The sequence below is a fragment of the Stegostoma tigrinum genome, chromosome 29 (genome assembly GCF_030684315.1).
Source record: "Stegostoma tigrinum isolate sSteTig4 chromosome 29, sSteTig4.hap1, whole genome shotgun sequence".
Taxonomy (NCBI): domain Eukaryota; kingdom Metazoa; phylum Chordata; class Chondrichthyes; order Orectolobiformes; family Stegostomatidae; genus Stegostoma; species Stegostoma tigrinum.
In genome coordinates this window covers 9,585,976-9,607,599 of record NC_081382.1, presented here as the reverse complement: position 1 = coordinate 9,607,599, position 21,624 = coordinate 9,585,976, and positions in this window count along the sequence as shown.

Genomic DNA, 21,624 nt, shown 5'->3' with positions numbered 1-21,624 from the left:
CACCCAGTCAAGTCTGGCAGTCCAGAGCTGGCCTGTAGAGTTCGGAACATTACTCCAGGGAAGTAGCAGACAGGGAGAAATTAATGGCTTTGCAAGCAGGAACCTACAGGTCCTGGTACACAGAGTGGTATGCAGGAGGGCCATGCTCTACTTAGATTGGCAGAGGACACATGACACCAGACCCTGCCAGGTCAGTCCAAGATTGCCACCTGGGTCACTGAAGTATCAGCTGCTCGGAGGAATGCCAAGCAAGTGCTGCAAGAAAGTCAATAACATTTGCTGCTCTGCCAGAACAAGTACCACCATCTTCTCTCTGCTACCTCATGCTCACTCTATCTCTGCTACCTCACCTACCTCTTACCAAGCATCATACTCTACCACTGTCAGCATTTTCCCTCACTTACTCGCTCTGAGACCAATCTCCTCGCCAGTCTACCCCTGACTGATTACTGCAGTGCTTACTCATTTACTTTACCTTAAAATTTTTGTGAACTGCACCCATTTTTGTTTCATTCATTCCTTTCCTTTGTCTCATTCCAGGGGATGACTCTTATTTTCTGAGCTCGATTATTACTCTTACTTAATTTGAGGATATTGGTTTGAGACTCAAGTTTCTTTCCTTCAAAATAAGTTTTAAATTCTACCATGTTCTGTGTATGCCACAATTACTTCCTGTAACACTTCTCACGCTTTATCTTGTTGGTAGCATCTTCATTATTATTTGGTTGCATCATTCTGTGCAGCAAGGTCCACGCAAAGGGCTAATAGCCAGTTATATAAAATAGTGCACATAATCTACACTTCCTCTCAACTTGGTTTGTTCTTCCCTACAAAAGTTTCCTGGCACATATATTTCCATCATAATTTCCCCGAGCTTAACCTTGTCTATTAGTTTTCTTTATTTCTAATCTAATCCAACCATCGTATTAAAGATAGGTTGCAGGAATATATCAGTCACCTCTCAGCAACATCTCCATGACAGGTGGTTCGGAGCCCTGCCAGGAAGTAGCTAAAATTAGACATGCTCTTCAATGCTGCCCCCCCCTTCCCAACCACCTACTATCCTATCTCTCAGGCATGTTCCCCCAAGCCCTATGACTTCCCACTGTAACTAGATCCCTCACTTGGCAAGAGTAACACGGAAGACAAATACATAGAGTGCATCGGAGATTGTTTCTTAGTGCAATCTTGCACTGCCTACTTGCGATTGAGATATTTTAGATCTATTATTGTGTAATGGGGTCATAGTTAATGATCCCCTCAGGGGTTGTAGTCACATTGTTTACATTGGTTCTTGAAGGAAGTGATTTTCACTGATATTAATATTTGAGACCCAGCACCGGATTAACAATTCAGTAGGGAAGTCTAAAATTACAGTCATTTACCTAACATATGGTTAAAAGCAAAGTACACTTGAAGCCTGAAATGAGCAGGAAATGCAGCAAAAGACTCAATAGTCCCAGCAGGGTCAGTGTAGAGAGAAAGCAGTACATTGCTTCAGGCTATTTACGCTTTTTGTCAGAGCTGGAAAATGGAGATAGAGCTGCTTCCCTTTAGCTCTTTCCCCTTCTCACTGTTCTTGACTCAGGACTCATGCTCAAGCTGTTAGATCTGTGACCTGTTGAATTTGAAGTCGTAATGAAAGTTTATTGACAGTTAGTTGGTAGTACAGAATGTAAATATTGCTGGAAAAAGACACAAGTTGCGAAAGTTTTTCATCAGCTTTAAGAGGCTTGGCAAAGGTTTGCGAAACCAACTGTCACACTGAGAGAGGAGGATTTAACGCTGCTTTTCCCCGTGAAATTGCATTCTTGTGAAATGTCCTGATGAGCGCAAGATGAAAAGCTTCAAGACAATACACTTTTTTTCAGCAATAATGAAATGTTAAGTCTAGTTTTCTCTCCATAGATGCTGCTGGAATGTTTCTTATGTTTTCTCTATTTATTACCTAACAATCGTGAGCAGCTCATTACGATTTGGAATGCACACAAACATGTTCCAGTGCTTCAACCTCAGCCTGGCTGAACCGTAATAGTGCATTGACATGGATCTCCATTTATCGTGCTGTCAAATTTTGTTCTGAGGGGATGGTATTATATGTCTAAAATCTTAAAGATATTTTCAAAACATCGGAGATGAGGATAAATATCTTCATCCAGAGATTGGTGAGCCGTGGAATTCATTATCACAGATCGGTGTGACAGGCCAGCACAACGTTGAGGGCTGAAGGGCCTGTACTGTGCTGTAATATTCTACGTTCTATGTTCTATGTTCTAGAAAGCAGTTGAGGCCAAACATGGTATGATTCCAGGAAGGAGTTCGGGTTAAAGGAATCAAAGGATATGGGTGTCAAACAGGGACAGGTTGTTGAGTTGGATGGTCAGACATGTTTGCAATGAATCTTGGAGCAGGCTTAAGGGGCTGAATGGCTTACTCCTGCTCCTAGTTACTTTTTTTTAAATGTAAAATCTCCAGGATATACACTAGTGGAGCTGATGGCTTTTATGGAAAGGCAACTCACTAAAATGCTTCATGCACCTGACTTACGTTTTGCAGAGTTGAAAAAGCCCCTCATTAACATGGAAGCAGCTGTGTGATTATACTTTCAGCCTTGTTTTCACATGTTACTTTAATACTAGGGGTGGCGCATCAATGGTTAAACATACCCCTGCCTCCTTTATGGCTTGGATCAAACTATTTTCTGCTGGACGGGAGGGACTATGCCCTCATGTTTGTCAGTGTTAATTAAATAAATTCAAATTAATTAATTAAATCTTAAGAATGTCCAAGTTCCATGGAAGAGCTCGCAGAAACTCACCTGAATCAATAAAACTGCACAATTATAATGCACAAGTTCTGTTTGAACTCCCTATCTCTAGTTGAAAAAAAATGCCTGAGGCCTTTTTGGCACAGCGACAACTTTATTTTTGATTTTCAGTGCAGGCACATTGTTACTATCATTTTTACTCTTGTCACTTACCCTTTCGTATGACAACACCTATCAACTTTTCTACTTCTGGCTCCTTTCCAAACATTGCTTGTTATTCAAGAGGCAGACAGTCTGCACTAAGCACACATACAAACTAAACTCAGTACAAGCCTCCAACAGCAATAAAAGGAAATATGACATGGTATGTGAAAACCAAATTATTCTGCAGTCTATAGAGTATCTGACAGCATGAGGTGGTTGTTGCAGCATTAAATATCAAAAATCACATCAGCTTTTCTTCAAAGTTCATGACGGAAAAGCAAAGGTCAAAAAAGTTTGGAATTAAATACTATTTGTAAATAACATAGAGAGTGACATTTTGATTGCCTCTTGCTTGTTATGGTTGCTCTAGTTTCTCAGCATTTCCTTTGAAAATCTACAAGAGTACTATGCTGCTTGTTGTACGATGCTTGGATTAACGTCAGATTACTGCTTGCACAGTTTATTCGGATGCGTGCTGCACATGACATTCTCCGCTTTGCAACGGCTACAGAGTGTTGCATTTGAGGTTAATTGCAGAAGAAAGCAGAAAACATGCACCTGTAGAACTCTAGGCAATTATTGTATATTTATCCAAGAGCAATATAGAGATGACAATAGTTTCTAAGTGTCATGGACCGGACCAAAACCCCTCCAAATATTCTAAGAAGATAGTCTACATCTTTAAGAATTAGTTTTCTAATTTTAAAACTAAGTGTAAGGTGTTGTGTTCAAGATGTAATTTGATTGGTCAACCTGCTGGATTTACAATACCAAACCTGAAACATTAACTCTGATTTCTCTTCACAGAATCTGGCAGACCTGCTGAGCTTTTCCAGCAACTTCTATATTTGTTGTGGTGGTATTTGAAGGAGGGTTCTTGCTGTTCGTCAGTGACAACTAAGAGAAATTTCATTATCAGCTGAACAGATGACATGCGCCCTTCATTTAATCAAGAATCCTAACAGTGCAGAAGCAGACCATTCAGCCCTCACTGCCCCTCCAAAGTGCATCCCACCCATCCTATCCCCATTACCTTGCACTTCCCACAGCTAATCCACATACCCCCTGGCACTATGGGTAAATTAGCATGGCGAATCCATCTAACTTGCACATCTTTGGACTGTGGGAGGAAACCGGAGCACCCAGAGGAAACCCACACAGACACGGAGAGAATGTGCAAACTCCACACAGACAGTCACCTGAGAGTGGAATCAAACCCGAGCCCCTGGTTGCTTTGAAACAGCAGTGCTAAACACTGAGGCACTGTGCTGCCCTTAGTTTCTCGTTCAGAGGAAAATGGAGTAAATCTTAGAAGAAATCAGACAAGAGCCATTCTTTGTTGAGTTTTGTGAAGAGTTTATATCTGCAACTCCTGCCAGCTTTCTCACTCTGCCAGCCGAAACTCATCTCATTATCTACATACCACTGCCATATTGCACTCTGCTCCTTCAATGTCAGCCTGAATATTTCACTCACTGTAGGCAGAGGGTGGTGTCTGCAACTGTGGGGATACCCTGGAATCCCTGGCCACCAGCTCTGTTTTTAAAAGATAGTTGTGCATCTGGTCAAGTACTAGCAGTCTGGAGCTGCCCCACACAAATTGAGACAAATATCCCTACTTATAGAAGACGACAGGTAACTGGGATCCTACTCTGTGTATGGGGGACCTGATGGTCAGGGAGGAGCACTGAAAGTCACATTACACACTACAGATTGGCACTGGAGGCCATGACGCTAGACCTTGTTAGCCTGGTCCAAATTTGCCGCCTGGGTCAGTGTGGTTTCCACGGTCTGGAAAAATGCCAGCACTTATGCATGAAGAACAATAACCGTCTCTGCTCTGCCAGGCAAAATGCCACCAGCCTCTCTTTGCTAACTCACACTCACTCCATCTCTGTTACTATACTATCTTCCACTTAGGTTTATGCTCTATGCTTTAAAAATTGTCTGCAATATTTTCTCTCACATGCTCACGACCAACTCAACTCCTCACGCTATTAACTGTGCAAAGCCTTCTGTGCTGCCTACTCACTCACCATTTCCCCCCACTTGGACTTAGCTATTGTTGGTGAGGCTTGGGATCACTCCTGTGGAGATGTGGATACATCCATGTGTCAGCATCCAAGTAGGAAACATCATTTATCACTACTCTTACATTAGCCCAACTGTAGCTGTATTGTTAACATGCCACAACTTCTCACCCACATTTAAGACACACTTTCTCTTTTGGCTCCTGTAAGTACGAGTGGCTTTACCCTGGTATCCTGGGTCTAGTGGCGAGCAATGCAAGACATGCCCTGTTCCACCTTTGAGGAAGATAGATCGGATGACGTGGAAGATACATCGGCAAAGGCTGCCATCTCTATTCCCTAGCAGTGCATATACGGACAACGGAAACATCAACTCTACTCTAGTGTTGGAAACACCTACTGCCAAGCACACCACTACCGTGTCTCCACAGCTGGTCAAAGAAAGCAAGCAACCAAGTTTGCAGGCAATCAGTGGATGGCCATGGGCTAGGATCCTGCTAAACCTGAGGCAGGAGAGGATGCCATGCCGTTGGCAATCTGTGACTTCATTGACCTGCACAAGCAGACTCGGGAGCAGCAGGCTGACTTGTGGGGGCACTGGGAAACATGACATAAAGCAAATCTGTTGGGACCCAGATGCCTCCGACGTGTAAGAATCTGTCTGTCTCCAAGGACAGGTTGGCATTAGCTGTGGAGAGAAAATTGAAGCTCCCTGAGAGCCTACACAGAGGCTAACATTCCTTCACCCTAGCCCTTACTGCTCAGCAACAACTGCAAGGGAAAAAGGCAATGAAGAACTTTAAGCTCACTCCAGGTGGCCTTTGCTTAGCATCGCTGAGTCCTGTAGTCACAAACGTTTCCAGATCACTTGATCAAAACCCCAAGGGCAACAGGTTCCAAAGGTATGGCAGTCTCCTCGCCCTCAGCTGTGGAACTGGGACTGCATTGAGAAGTAGTGGGAAGGAAGAGGAAGTGGGAACGAAGAGAGTTTAGGATGCAAATGGCCTAATTCTGCTCCTGCATCATATGGCCTTACGGGCTTATGGTGCGAAGTGAGCCACTCTTGCGCTTCATGAGGCAGTGGGAACTCAGAAGGTGATAGCTACATTGGTAGCAGGAGACAATCTTTCCAGCCATATGACATTGCTCGAGCATCCCAGCCATTGGTGGGATTGGCACTGCATGATGTCATCAAGAGTGTTTGCAGCTAGGATTTGGACTGTGCTCAGGAGACTAATGATGGAGCCTCCAAAGCAGTCAGCATTAGTGTGGGGGTGTCTGGACGATACTGTTACCCTTTGAAGAGCTTCACATTTCCCAAAGCTGAAGTGCTCTCCCTCACAGATTGAAACACTCACACCATCCACTCCCAGTATTCACCTCCTTTGACAATTGGGTATTTACAACATGACAGCAGGAAGCACCAGTTGATCCACAACCAGTGAGTTTCAAGCTCAACTTTTTACCATTGATGAACTAAAAAACAGACACATTCTCTTCTCGGTGGGCCGACCCATCAATCCCATCCAAGCAATCTATCAAAATCTCCATGCATCCTCCCTACACCCCAAGCCCCGGCCATATTGTGTCAACTTGCCAGATCCAGTTCCTCCATGCTACTGATTGTTGATGATCCCCCCTGCCACATTAGCAAGGCCCTTTTGTCTCTCCTCTCTCACTTCTACATTGAATCACCCTCCTTCCCAAAAGTCATCCTTTCTACCTTCTAGCACGTTACCTCCAAGCCCCAAGCCCCATAGATAAATTTCCCAGCTTTCGTCCTGCAACTTTAGCCTCCAGTACACCCCTGGACTTTTAGTGATCAGAACCATAGGCATCTCTGTGGCTCGCTCCCTTGAGTAACTGAGACAGACAGCCCTGGATAATGAGTGACCAGAAGCCTGAATGATAACTGTACACCTCCGCAACTGTCTTCCCGCACCTTGCCAGGCTGGTTGGTCTGCCCTGACAGAGCTCTGCATGGCCCACTCTCTGGGCTGCGCACGGGGTACTCCCAGATCGCAATCATTTTGACCCTGTCCAACCCCTTGACCAAATTTAGAGGATGCCCTTGACTGACAGTGTCGGACGCCCGAATGAAAACTGTCTCCTTTGACTTGAACACTATGTCCCTTATATTTTGAGATGTGATTGATGGGCCTACAGTATGTTTGACATGCCCATCTGGCACTAGGTACGAGCATGAGACTGACACAGCACGGTGCCATACAGCAACATGTCCAACCCTTGACTAATGAGCTGTCAACTGGGGAAAGCTGCCTGGCTTTGTGTCTGAGCCAAATAGCAAGGCATCACAGAAATACTACGAGGTTTTAAGTTCTGGCTGATGGAGAAAAGTGTAATGAAGCATGGGACGGCAGGGATGGTAGGAGCATGGAAATAGGCACTTAAGTTAGAGAACATTAAAAGTGTAACTGCAGAGCGCTGAGATACATGCTAGCTCAGTCTATGAGCTGGGCACCCATCCTTGCTTGCAAAGTATCTTGGTCACAGCATTATAATGGGAAGGGCCTGTTCACTCTAAAAGTTCACTCCAGAAGTGCATGGAGGCCAGATACATGCCGTGATGGTGTGGTGAGGCTGCTTTAGAAGTCAATGTCCATTCCTTGGAGTGCATGTGGCCACTGCCTGTGGAGTTAGCCCTGAGAGGTTGGTGTTGGGTATCCAAGATGGACGACCAGAAGAGTAAATGGAAAGCTGCTCTGGCTTTCCCATCAGGAATTCTCAATGTGTAGTTTCTTTTGGTGGGTGGAGCATTGGGAACGTGCTCAGTAATGAGGGGATATCAGATAGTAATAAGGTGATAATGTGTAATAATCCATTCAAGTAGGTCATGGGAAAATGGGATTTTTGGTCTCAATATCAAGAAAGTCTCACCTGGGAATTAACCAACATTTTTTACTGTATCCTACATAGTTCAGTGGCTGAGAAGTTTCTGTCCCGTGTGTCAGTCCTCTTTCAGTTGTTATTGGAGTATCAGTTCATATTCTTGTGCTGCACTAATGCTTAGACTAACATAGTTCTACTTCGGAGCTGAGATTGCTGAAGTAACAGGCACTTCAGATACATGCCGACTACAGGCACTGTGTGCAGATAGTGGAGAGAATGAATGATTAAAGTGATCAATGAGATGTACTCAGTTAGATCCTGGATGGTGTCAAGCTTCTTGAATATCATTGAAGCTACACTACTTTAGACCACTGATGAATATTCCATGACAATCCCAACATGGTGGACATACTTTAGTGACCCATCAGGTGAGTTATCCCTCACAGAATTCCCAGGATCTAACTTCTGCTATACTGCAATGATTTATGCGCCTAGTTCAGTTACATTTCTAGTCAATGGTGATTGATCACAAGTTTGATGATGCAGTATTCAATGACGGTAATTCTGTTGAATGTTAAAGGGAGATTATTAGAGTTTTTCTTGTTGGAGATGGTTATTGTCTGATTCTGTGAGACAGATATTAGTGTTCGCTAATCTGCACAAGCCGAAAGTTTGGCATGTTCCTGCTGCATGGCAGCCTCATCTGTTCCATTATCTGAAGAATTATAAATGAAGATGAAAACCAGAAATCATCGGTAAAATCCCCATTTTCAACATTAAGTTGAAGAGAAGGTCTTTGATAAAGTGCAGGAAGATAGTTGGGCTAAGGACACAGGCCAGAGGAACTCATGCAGCAATCTCCTGGATTTGACTTGATTGATTTCCAACAAATACAATCAACTTCCTTTACGCTGGATAGATCTCTCGCTTTATGGTAATTTCCATTGCCTCCAATCTTATTGGCACTCCTTGCTGCCCCACTTGATTAAATGCTTCTTTGATGTGAAGAAAAGTCACTTTCATCTTAAGATTGAAATTAAGCTCATTTTTTATTTTCTGATTGGGCCGAGGCTGTAATGAAGTCTAGCTATAAGTGGTCTTTGCAGAATATATTTTGGGCATCACTAAGCAGACGACTGATGCGTAAATAATAAAATATGAGGCTGGATGAACACAGCAGGCCAAGCAGCATCTCAGGAGCACAAAAGCTGACGTTTCGGGCCTAGACCCTTCATCAGAGAGGGGGATGGGGAGAGGGAACTGGAATAAATAGGGAGAGAGGGGGAGGCGGACCGAAGATGGAGAGTAAAGAAGATAGGTGGAGAGAGTATAGGTGGGGAGGTAGGGAGGGGATAGGTCAGTCCAGGGAAGACGGACAGGTCAAGGAGGTGGGATGAGGTTAGTAGGTAGATGGGGGTGCGGCTTGGGGTGGGTGGAAGGGATGGGTGAGAGGAAGAACCGGTTAGGGAGGCAGAGACAGGTTGGACTGGTTTTGGGATGCAGTGGGTGGGGGGGGAAGAGCTGGGCTGGTTGTGTGGTGCAGTGGGGGGAGGGGACGAACTGGGCTGGTTTAGGGATGCAGTAGGGGAAGGGGAGATTTTGAAACTGGTGAAGTCCACATTGATACCATATGGCTGCAGGATTCCCAGGCGGAATATGAGCTGCTGTTCCTGCAACGTTCGGGTGGCATCATTGTGGCAGTGCAGGAGGCCCATGATGGACATGTCATCTAGAGAATGGGAGGGGGAGTGGAAATGGTTTGCGACTGGGAGGTGCAGTTGTTTATTGCGAACTGAGCGGAGGTGTTCTGCAAAGCGGTCCCCAAGCCTCCGCTTGGTTTCCCCAATGTAGAGGAAGCCACACCGGGTACAGTGGATGCAGTATACCACATTGGCAGATGTGCAGGTGAACCTCTGCTTAATGTGGAATGTCATCTTGGGGCCTGGGATAGGGGTGAGGGAGGAGGTGTGGGGGCAAGTGTAGCATTTCCTGCGGTTGCAGGGGAAGGTGCCGGGTGTGGTGGGGTTGGAGGACAGTGTGGAGCGAACAAGGGAGTCACGGAGAGAGTGGTCTCTCCGGAAAGCAGACAGGGGTGGGGATGGAAAAATGTCTTGGGTGGTGGGGTCGGATTGTAAATGGCGGAAGTGTCGGAGGATGATGCGTTGTATCCGGAGGTTGGTAGGGTGGTGTGTGAGAACGAGGGGGATCCTCTTAGGGCAGTTGTGGCGGGGGCGGGGTGTGAGGGATGTGTTGCGGGAAATACGGGAGACGCGGGCAAGGGCGTTCTTGATCACTGTGGGGGGAAAGTTGCGGTCCTTAAAGAACTTGGACATCTGGGATGTGCGGGAGTGGAATGTCTTATCGTGGGAGCAGATGCGGCGGAGGCAGAGGAATTGGGAATAGGGGATGGAATTTTTGCAGGAGGGTGGGTAGGAGGAGGTGTATTCTAGGTAGCTGTGGGAGTCGGTGGGCTTGAAATGGACATCAGCTACAAGCTGGTTGCCTGAGATGGAGACTGAGAGGTCCAGGAAGGTGAGGGATGTGCTGGTGATGGCCCAGGTGAACTGAAGGTTGGGGTGGAAGGTGTTGGTGAAGTGGATGAACTGTTCGAGCTCCTCTGGGGAGCAAGAGGCGGTGCCGATACAGTCATCAATGTACCGGAGGAAGAGGTGGGGTTTGGGGCCTGTGTAGGTGCGGAAGAGGGACTGTTCCACGTAACCTACAAAGAGGCAGGCATAGCTGGGGCCCATGCGGGTGCCCATGGCCACTCCCTTAGTCTGTAGGAAGTGGGAGGAGTCAAAAGAGAAGTTGTTGAGTGTGAGGACGAGTTCAGCTAGGCAGATGAGAGTGTCGGTGGAGGGGGACTGGTCGGGCCTGCGGGACAGGAAGAAGCGGAGAGCCTTGAGGCCATCTCCGTGATTCCAGTTCCCTCTCCCCATCCCCTCTCTGATTCCAGTTCCCTCTCCCCATCCCCCTCTCTGATTCCAGTTCCCTCTCCCCATCCCGCTCTCTGAATTCCAGTTCCCTCTCCCCATCCCCATCTCTGATGAAGGGTCTAGGCCCGAAACATCAGCTTTTATGCTCCTGAGATGCTGCTTGGCCTGCTGTGTTCGTCCAGCCTCACATTTTATTATCTTGGAATTCTCCAGCATCTGCAGTTCCCATTATCTCTGACTGATGCGTAAATGTTGCTTTGTAGCAAAATTGATGTCAGCGAGTTTTGAGAAGATTTGTAGCTCAGGTTGAGGTTCTTTATGTGAGTTTGCTCGCTGAGCTGGAAGGTTAGTTTTCAGACGTTTCGTCACCATTCTAGGTAACATCATTAGTGAGCCTCTGACGAAGCGCTGGTGTTATGTCCCGCTTTCTATTTATCTGGTTAGGTTTCCGTGGGTTGGTGATGTCATTTCCTGTTCTTTTTCTCAGGGGATGGTAGATTGGCTCCAAGTCAATGTGTTTGTTGATGGAGTTCTGGTAGAAATGCCATGCTTCTAGGAATTCTCGTGCATGTCTCTGTTTGGCTTGTCCTAGGATGGATGTGTTGTCCCAATCAAAGTGGTGTCCTTCCTTATCTGTATGTAAGGATACGAGTGATAGTGGGTCATGTTGTTTTGTGGCTCGTTGATGTTCAGGTATCCTGGTGGCTAGCTTCCTGCCAGTTTGTCCAATGTAGTGTTTGTCACAGTTCTTGCAAGGTATTTTGTAGATAACGTTCGTTTTATTTGTTGTCTGTATAGGGTCTTTTAAGTTCATTAGCTGCTGTTTTAGTGTGTTGGTGGGTTTGTGGGCTACCCTGATGCCAAGAGGTCAGAGTAGTCTGGCAGTCATTTCCGAAATGTCTTTGATGTAGGGGAGAGTGGTTATGGTTTCTGAGCCCGTTTTGTCTGTTTGTTTGGGTTTGTTGCTGAGAAATCGGCGGACTGTGTTCATAGGGTACCCATTCTTTTTGAATACGCTGTATAGGTGATTTTCCTCTGCTCTGCGTAGTTCCTTTGTGCTGCAGTGTGTAGTGGCTCGTTGGAATAATGTTCTAATGCAGCTTCGTTTGTGGGTGTTGGGATGGTTGCTCCTGTAGTTCAGTATTTGGTCCGTATGTGTTGTTTTCCTGTAGACGCTGGTTTGAAGTTCCCCATTGGCTGTTCGCTCTACTGTGACATCTAGGAATGGCAGTTTATTGTTGTTTTCCTCCTCTTTTGAGAATGTTATGCCAGTAAGGGTATTATTGATGGTCTTGAATGTTTCCTCTAATTTGTTTTGTTTAGTGATGACAAAGGTGTCATCCACATAGCGGACCCAAAGTTTGGGTTGGATGATTGGCAGAGCTGTTTGTTCGAGTCTCTGCATTACTGCCTCTGCTAAGAACCCTGATATCGGAGATCCCATGGGTGTACCGTTGGTTTGTCTGTAGGTTTTGTTATTGAAAGTGAAGTGGGTGGTGAGGCATAGGTCCACTAGCTTGATGATGTTGTCCTTGCTGATGAGGTTGGTGGCGTCTGGTGTATGTGTCTTCTGTTCTTCTAATAGTGTCATTAGTGTTTCTTTGGCCAGGTTGATGTTGATGGATGTGAACCGGGCTGTTACGTCAAAGGAGACCATTATTTCATCCTCTTCTATCTTGGTGTCTTTGATGGTGTTCAGGAATTCTTGGGTGGAGCGAATGGAGTGGCGGGAGTCTTCTACTAGGTGTTTTAGTCTTTGGTGTAGTTCCTTGGCTAATCTGTAGGTTGGTGTTCCAGGTAGCGACACTATGGGTCTGAGGGGGGCTCCTGGTTTGTGAATTTTTGGTAGTCCGTAGAAGCGTGGTGTGTTGGATCCATCTGGTTTCATTTTTTGGAAGTCTCTCTTGTTTAATTCTCCAGATTTTTGAAGTTTTTTGAGTAAGGCTGTGATTCGGTTCTCCAGTTGTGGGGTTGGGTCTATCACCACCTGTTGCTAAGTGTCGGTATCTGCAAGCAGTGCGTTGATGTCAGCGTACGCAACTCCACTAATGCAAACAGCAGTATTGAATTTGTCCTTCTTCTTATAAATAGGTAAAACCCTCAGCAATTATCTGCTTCTTCAGATGAACGCCTGTGCTGTTTTAGAACACGTTGTTGGGGTCCATAGCTACAGACATATGCAATGTGCAAAACTCTTTGGGATCAATCAATTTGTTTAAGGTTGACGTCTTCCTTTCCAACTCCATCCCACTCTCCCCACCTCTCCCTCACCTTTCGTGGTTTGCATTGATGGACTCAGTACGTAAACTGTTCAATCAGAAACAGAGTTGATCCACTGGTGGTAGTTAATAGATGGACAAAAATACCACAGGGGATTTGGTGATGGGAGAAACGTACAGTCATTTGTGTGTGAGAGTCATTTTTGATTTAAGAGAAGTGAAAAAAGGCTGAAATTTGATGGTCTTTTGTGATTCAGAGGTGTTCCCATTCCTGAGAAACATGGCTTCTGATTTAAGTGGAGCTTTCCCCTTTTGCTTTCTATCACTTCAAAGCAAAGCCTGGAGAATAGTCCTGGATGTAATTCCCAGAAAAGAATTATGATAGACAGCCAATTCTATCAGCATTAGTTCGGTGTTTATTGGGTTACTTGAATCTGCATATGTCCAATATAATTTATTTCCTCATTGCTGCACTACATGCATAATTCCACCTACACCAAAAGCAAATGAAAGTCTTTAGCAATCTCATGCTTCACTGCTTGTCTGCCAGTCTTGGAAATTCTAATATTTTAGTCTTGTGAAGGCTCTGAAATGCACTCCACCAATATAAAGTTCACTTCAGTTACAACCACTTATATTGATAAGAAGTATTTCTAGATTATGAGTCAGCATTATCACCCAAATGAGTTATAGGTCAGCATCTCATGCTCAAGAACTGGGAAAGAGGGGACTGTTGAAAGGAAAAGATGTTGATTTCTTTCCTCTGTTCTCACCTATAATGTTGAAAAGTAAAGCAAAAAGGGTTTTATTCACATTTGTTTAAGTGCTAAGGACCTGTTCAAACTCTGAGAGAAATTCAGTGAAGTGTGTGGAAAATGCAGCTTGCAATTTGCAACCTTAAACTTTACATCTTTCCTTTAACTGTCTTCCATCTGCATGCTTCAGGCAAGCAAAATATCTTAATATGTTGCTCAATCTGTTGCTATGAGGCTCAACAGACCTCAGCTTCTATGTGATGTGAAGCCATATGGTAGAAGAACTTAAGATATGCTTGAAATATTACTTGTATCTCAAAGATTCTTGCTGTGCATAGAAAGAAGCGATTAAAGTGCTTATCAACCTTCTCCTGCCATCTGCACCACTGCCCTGCTGACTTTACTGCAAACTCTTGGAAAGTGAAACAGCACGTTTGAGAGGTTATAGGAAATTTTTTTTAAAAGTGAGATAATTTGATTCTGGGATTCTGTAATAGCATTCACAATATTTGAGAAAGCTCTGCCTTGCAACTATCAATGGAATGAATTGTGCTACTTGAGCCAATTTTCTCCAATGGAACATAATGGGCTATTCCATGATTTCTCCTACTTAAATCTTCTCAAATGATTAACTTTTTTGGGATAAACATTATATCTGGCCTTATTCTTCTTTACTATTCTATGTTTGCTGTGGTGCAGTGGTAAGACACTTGCTTTCTGTCATATAGTCCCATATTCAAAAAGAGCAGAAATTTAAGGTTGACATTCCATTGCAGTACTGCACTGTTGACAGTGCCATATTTCAGGAACCATTTTGGCCCACTCTCAGGTATATCTAAACTGTCCTGTGACATTATTTTGCAGAAGAGTGATGAGGTTCTTCCTGCTCAATGTTCATTGAATCAGCCAGTGGTCCATGGAGTGGCAGCTGGAGTTTAATGCAGATACATGTGGGGTGTTCCTTTTTGATAAGACCAACCAGGGCTGGACTTACACAGTTAATGGTAGGGCCCTGGGGAGTTGCAAACAGAGGCCAAGAGGTTGTAGGTACATAGTTTCTTGAAAGTAGAAGAGATTAAACAGGTCCTTAGAACTTAAACAAATTTGAATAAAAACCTTTTTGCTTTACCTTTCATTGCCAGTCAGCCATTTTAACAATGATAACAACCTCTCTCTCAACACCAGCAAAACAAAAAATGTAAGGAGGAAGACACGCCCCCATCTACACCAAAGGAGCGGAGTCTGAGAGGGTTGAGAGCGTCAAGTTCCTAGGAGTGATGATAAACAACAACCTGTCCTGGACTTTCCACGCAGATGTGATGGTCAATGATGCACAACAACTCTTCTTCTTCCTCAGGTGGCTGAGGAAATTTGGCATGTCCATAGGGGTCCTCACCGACTTTTACAGATGCACCGTAGAAAATATACTGTCCGGGTGCGTTACGGCCTGTTATGGCAACTGCTCTGCCCAGGGCTGTAAGAAGATACAGAAGCCCAGACCATCACAGAAGCCAACCTTCCATCCATGTACTCCATTTACACGGCTCGCTGCTGCGGAAAGGCTGCCAACATCATCAAAGACCCATCCCACCTCGGTAAATGCGCTCTTCCAGCCTCCCCCATCAAGCAGAAGATGTAAAAGTTTGAACACAGGCACCAACAGGTTCAAGAACAAATTCTTCCCTGCTCTTATTAGGCTGATGAATAAACTCTCTAACTTCAAATAATGTTGATCTTAGTAATATTGATCTTGTCTTGTGCATCTCCTGTGCAGCCATAAGCTTGTATGCCTCACTCTGTCTCAGCACTCTGTGATCTGTATGACCTTGTTTGCTACGATCTCTCTGTACTGGTTGCAAAACAAAGCTTTTCACTGTACTTAGGTACACATGGCTGCAATAAATAAAATCAAATAAAATCACAGGTAGACATGGTGGTGAAGATGACATTTGGCATGCTTACCTTCATCAGTCAGGGCACTGCGTACAGGAGTAGGGACATAATGTCGTGCCTGCCCAAGACCTCAGCGTGGGTGTTACAAAAGGCAGTGTAACACCAGCTTTGAAAATGGAAATTAATTTGCAGAAAATGTTCAGTGAGACTTCACAATATGATTGATGATTAACTTAACTTGTGAGTGCCTGTATGGTGATCAGGCTATGTCTGTCTCTTCATGACAGACAGACAGACAGTGAGGCTGATTAAAGGTTACAGACTCTTATTATGTTAGATGAAGCAAGAAAATAAGCTGGAAAGATGAGATATAAATGGAACTTACAGATCTCCCCGAAGCCTATAATAGTTCAGCTTACTTAATCAAAAAATCCTGGCATTTTGTGACTTATGCAAGGTAAATTTGTTTCAATAGAATTTGACTTCAATAGGGGCCTAACTGGGGAATCCATTCAAATGCCAAAGACAATGATATTTTACCAAATAACTGCACCAGCTTTAACTAAAGAAAGAGGAAGAAACTAAAAATGTTTATAATGTGGAGGGACTTATATGAAGTCTTCAATGAGAGTGTTATGTATTGCTTGTATGTAAGTATCCACTGCATTCTACAGCAAAGGGCTGTATATTAAATTGCACTGTTTTCCATATAAATACTGTACCACATTCACTGAATGATTTATTTCAAGATTGTGAGAGCCATTTTAGTGTGGCACAGTATCTCAGTGGTTAGCGCTTCTGCCTCATTGTGCCAGAGACCTGGGTTTGATTCCTCCCTCAGACGTTTGCATGTTCTTCCTGTGTCTGTGTGGGTTTCAATTGGCTGCTCCAGTTTCCTCTACAGTCCAAAGATGCATGGGTTAGGTGGATAGGCATGCTAAATTGCCCTTGGAGTCCAAGGAAGTGCATGCTCGGTTTATTGGCCATGGTAAATATGGGTTTATGTGAATAGCATGCGGTGGGATTCTATTTGGAGGTGCAGACTCAATGGGCCGAATGGTGTCGGAATTCAATGGTGACTGTGATCTGTCAACATACTGATTCTTTTAATTCACGTCTAAAAAGAGGTAATTGAATAACAATCACACTCAAAAGTGAGGGTTGAAATTCAAAGGGTCTCGCGGCACCGCTGCATGATGACAAGTCAGGTATATAAAGTAGTTGGACTCAAAGTTAATTTTTAATGTGGTTTGCTTTCAATGCAAGTACATAATGCAGCTTACCAACACGATTCTATATGACGTAGGATGCCTCTACTGTACATTTGACACACTTTTACATGTTCTTTTGTATACAGAAACCAACAACTTGAAAGGCACTTGGCTCCGAACCACATAGCTTTCTTTACCAAGACACATCACTGCACATTCATTGTTCATGGTCAAACTTCTGGATTCATTTGAGTCTGCACAACTGCTTTCTCCACATAAATGGCATAGCTTCAGAAGGTATATTCTCTGGGAGATTTCAGGATAGACTTCGAATGCTGGCCTTGTTAATGACACCTACATTCCATAAACAAACAAAAGAACTATTGCCTCTGTGTGTATAGTGTACAGTTTATCTCAAAGTATAATGCACATGCATAACACAGTTTACTGTTTTGAATACACAAACAAATCTAGGATTAAGTTCTGAGGAAGGGTCACTGGGCCCGAAATCTGAACTCTGCCATTTTCTTCACAGATGACGACAGACCTGCTGAGCTTTTCCAGCTACTTCTGCTTTTGTTCCTGACTTACAGCACCTGCAGCACCTTAAATCTAGGATTGCAATTGATTGACACATTGGGCTATGACCTTGCCAATTTACTTTGAAATAAACATTTGGAATGAAAATCTTTTACAAATGGGCCCACTAGAAATCTAGACACAAGTGAGTCTGTGACTAAATTCCATATCCCAGCTTTTTCTCCATATTCATATAGTAGAAGTCCATTGCTCACAATTTTAAGCTTTACAAATTAATCAAACGTCAATTGTCATTTGTGGAAAATGGCTCCAAACATTATCAGGCCTGTGTGAAGAATTCCTCTTTAGCTGTGAGACAGGTTCCTGCCCGACTCTCTATTTCAGTGCTGAGAGTGTGGAACTGTCAGAGATGCATTTCTTCCCATGAAACGTTGAATCTTGGACCTGTCGGGATGTTAGGAAATTACGAGGATGTCGCCAGGGTTAGAGGGTGAGAGTTATCAGGAGAGACTGATTAGACTGAGGTTATTTCCCCAGAGCGTCAGAGGCTGAGGAGTGACCTTATTGAGGTTCACAAAATCACGAGGGTCATGGATAAGATGAGTGACCATGGTTTTTTTCCCCAGGGTGGGGGAATCCAAAACTAGAGGGCACAGGTTTAAGGCGAAAGGGCGAAGATTTAAAAGGGACGTAAGGGGCATCTTTTTCACACCATGCATGATGCATGTATGGAACAAGCTGCCAGAGGAAGTGATGGAGGCAGGTACAATTACAACATTTAGAAGGCATCTGGATGGATTTATGGATAGGAAGGGTTTAGAGGAATAGGGGCCAAATGCTGGCAAATGGGACTAGGTTATTTTAGATAATCTGATCGGTGTGGACGAGTTGGATGGAAGGGTCTGTTCCATTTAAAACATCTCTATGACTCTATGACTCCTTGTGTGTGGCTGCATGGTGATTGTGCTATGACCTCTGAATCAGGCTGTTTGGGGTTAGTTACACTGTAATATTAGTGACAAAGCATTGCATTGCCAATAGTGCTGACTTTCAGTAGAGAAAATGAAGTAAGGCCCCTCTCTGCCCTCTCAGGTTGATTGCAAAGATTCCTCAATTATGCTGAAGGAAGAACTAGTGAGTTCCTTTAGGCCAGATATTATTAAGAAAATAACCAGTTTTCCTGAACCCAATCAATTTCCTGATTGTGAAAGATAACAAAGTGTGGAGCTGGGTGAACACAGCAAATGTGCTCCTGAGATGCTGCTTGGCCTGCTGTGTTCATCCAGCTCCACACTTTGTATCTTGGATTCTCCAGCATCTGCAGTTCCCATTATCTCCTGATTGTGAAAGCTTGCTTTACAAAATTTGGTTCCCCGTGTTATATTGGTGATCTAGGTTTTAATTTTAGCAGACTACAGAACCTGATGGAGCACTTTATCCTGAATCCCACTAACCAATAAATTATGACCAAAGAACTGTAGATGCTAGAAATCAGAAAGACAAACAGAAAATGCTGGGAAAACTCGGCAGGTTTGGCAGCATCTCTTTGGGGAAAGCAGTGTTAATGTTGTAGGCTCAGTGACCCTTTGGCACGGTAGCTCAGTGATTAGCACTGCTGCCTCACAGCCCCAGGGACCGAGGTTCAATTCCACACTCGGGCCTGTCTGTGTGGAGTTTGCACATCCTTCCCATGCTTGTGTGTGTTTCCTCCCACAGTCAAATGATGTGCAGGTTAGGTGGTCTGGTCATGCTAAATTGTCCAAAAGTGTTCAGGAAGGTGTAGATTAGATGGGTTAAAGCGGGGTAGGTTTGGATGGGATGCTCTGAGGGTCAGTGTAGATTTGTTGGGCCAAAGAGCCTAGTTCCACACTACAGGGATTCTATGATTCTAATACTGACAGTTGTTGGCAGCCATGATTGCTAAAGGTGAACTGTTTGATTGACTTGTTTAACATACTGGAACGTACACCTAGGTACAGTGAAAAGTGGATAATGTCACCACGTTCTGGCACCATCCTAGAATAAATTACTGCACAAATTGTATGAGTGGCAAAATAATGAATTAATATTAAATTGATATTATCAAAACTGAAACAGCTTCAAAAAGTTCATCTTTCCCTCTCTGTAGACTTCACGTCCTCTGTTTCTTTAATCACCACCATCTGACATTTATGCCGGTGTCCAGGCAGTATGCTCCATTGGCAAAATCGCTTCTGCATCTGTGCCTGGCGACGGTCATGCTGCACAGGGACTGCACCTCCTGTGACACCAGGCATTGACTGATGGGTCCTGGCTCTGTGTCAACGGGGTTCTGTTTCATCTTTACATGCCACCACCTGAGACGCAGCTGGGGGGGTTTGCAGATATATAGGGCCTCGATCTCCCAACGGGAAGGCATCAGGACGAGGTCCCAGTGCAACTAAAACAGAAAAAAGACAACTATGGGAGCCATGTGGATGTGGCAGAATGCCTCTTATGAGCTACGAGTGGCCAAGCCCCATGTTCAGGAGCCAAATGCTGCCAACCCCATAGCCGCCATCTTTGGAAAGACATTGGCAAATTTGAACAGAAACCAAAAAAATTCAACTGGTCATGTAAAGAACCCAGAGAAATCCAAGGCCAGGAAGTAACCATTTCTCAGTCCATCATCTTCCTTTACTGTTAAATAATGATAGAGACTGCAATGCCATACTGGGACTCCTAATCTACAGAGGCAATACCCAACATAATTTCAATGAACACCATACAAACTATCATCTCACAAGACTGAAAGCTGCTACCACAGCCTGTTAAGAAAGTTTTTCATTAATTGTAAGTTACCCTGGAATATGCCAAGTTCAAGAAAGATACTACATAATTGTGAGTATCCTCTTTCATTGACAAAGTGGAGGTCAAATGTATTCTGAACCACGTGTGGGATAAATTTAGATTGTAATTTTGAAATATAAATGGAGTGTTCGGAAAGACGTCGAGTCTGAGATATTAGGAGAAAAAATTGAGTCATCCTGTATTCAAGTAAAACATTAAATGATTATTAAGATGGTAACTTGCGAAGTTAATGTGAGTGTTTATTTCATTGTGAGGATATCCCTGCTGCCTTTACAACCAATCAATCTAACTCGAACAAACAATTGCAGCAATATTTCATTTAACCAAGAAAAATAAAACAAGTGATTTTGAGTATTCAATATTTTCAGTCGAGAAATCATGTATAAATTAATATGTTACAAGGAAGAAATACTAGGGAACAGTGTGTAAGGCTGTATATCTATCACTGCGAGGAGTTCCAGTCATGAAATAGCTGTTTCACACTGCTTGGTCTGAATTCTAATTGGCCTGCCCTGGAGAGTTCTGCTCATGTGTGATTCCCCACATTCCAACTCAATTTTGTGAACATTGAAGTTAACATCAATAGCTTAGTCCCTGAACATTCAAGTGGATGGCTAATGCTTGACAAACCAAGTTTAAGATTTGTATTCTATCTCATATCAGTCTGAAGTACAATGAGATTGTCACCTCCAGGGAGTCTTGGCTCGTGTCTTTCTTTGTACCTGATCATGCCTGAGGCTTGGTTTTACTTTTGATTTTGAACTGCTTCCTCCATTACTAACCCCAGTTGGAAGAGTAAATTGTGTTAGCGAATTTTAACTTTGACCCAAGTAGTTATCCATAAACATGAGTTTGACATGAACGAGTTGAACTGGAGGGTACATTTGTCCCACGAAGAGCGAGTGAAACAGAATTCATTACACATTAACTCTGCCCTTAGGAAGCAAGAAAGTGCACTTGGCTTTATAGATTGGAGCCGCTAGTGCTGAGCTTTCTGATGAGATTTTTGTGCACAGAGCTCCTCACAAACTTCAGTTCAACTTCCGTTATGAGTAGAGAGCAAAGGATCCAAACGTGCATCAAAAAAACACACATGAAGCATTGGACCCTCTGGAAACATTTACAAGAGCTTAGCTCTGTCCCAGTTCAGCTATATGAATGTTGGTCACTATGTCAGGTAGACATATATAACTGGGACAAAGCCTTGATCGTACATGAATGCCTTTTTTGCAATTTATTCCAAATTCATGAAAGATATTTTGGCCGGAGGAGTTATACACTGCAGATTCACCAAACTCAGGATCCAGTTCAAGAAAATAAATTATGATTGAGGAATTGCATAAAAGTGAGTTAAATTTGAGAAATCAAAGGATGTTCAATTTGTGGTATT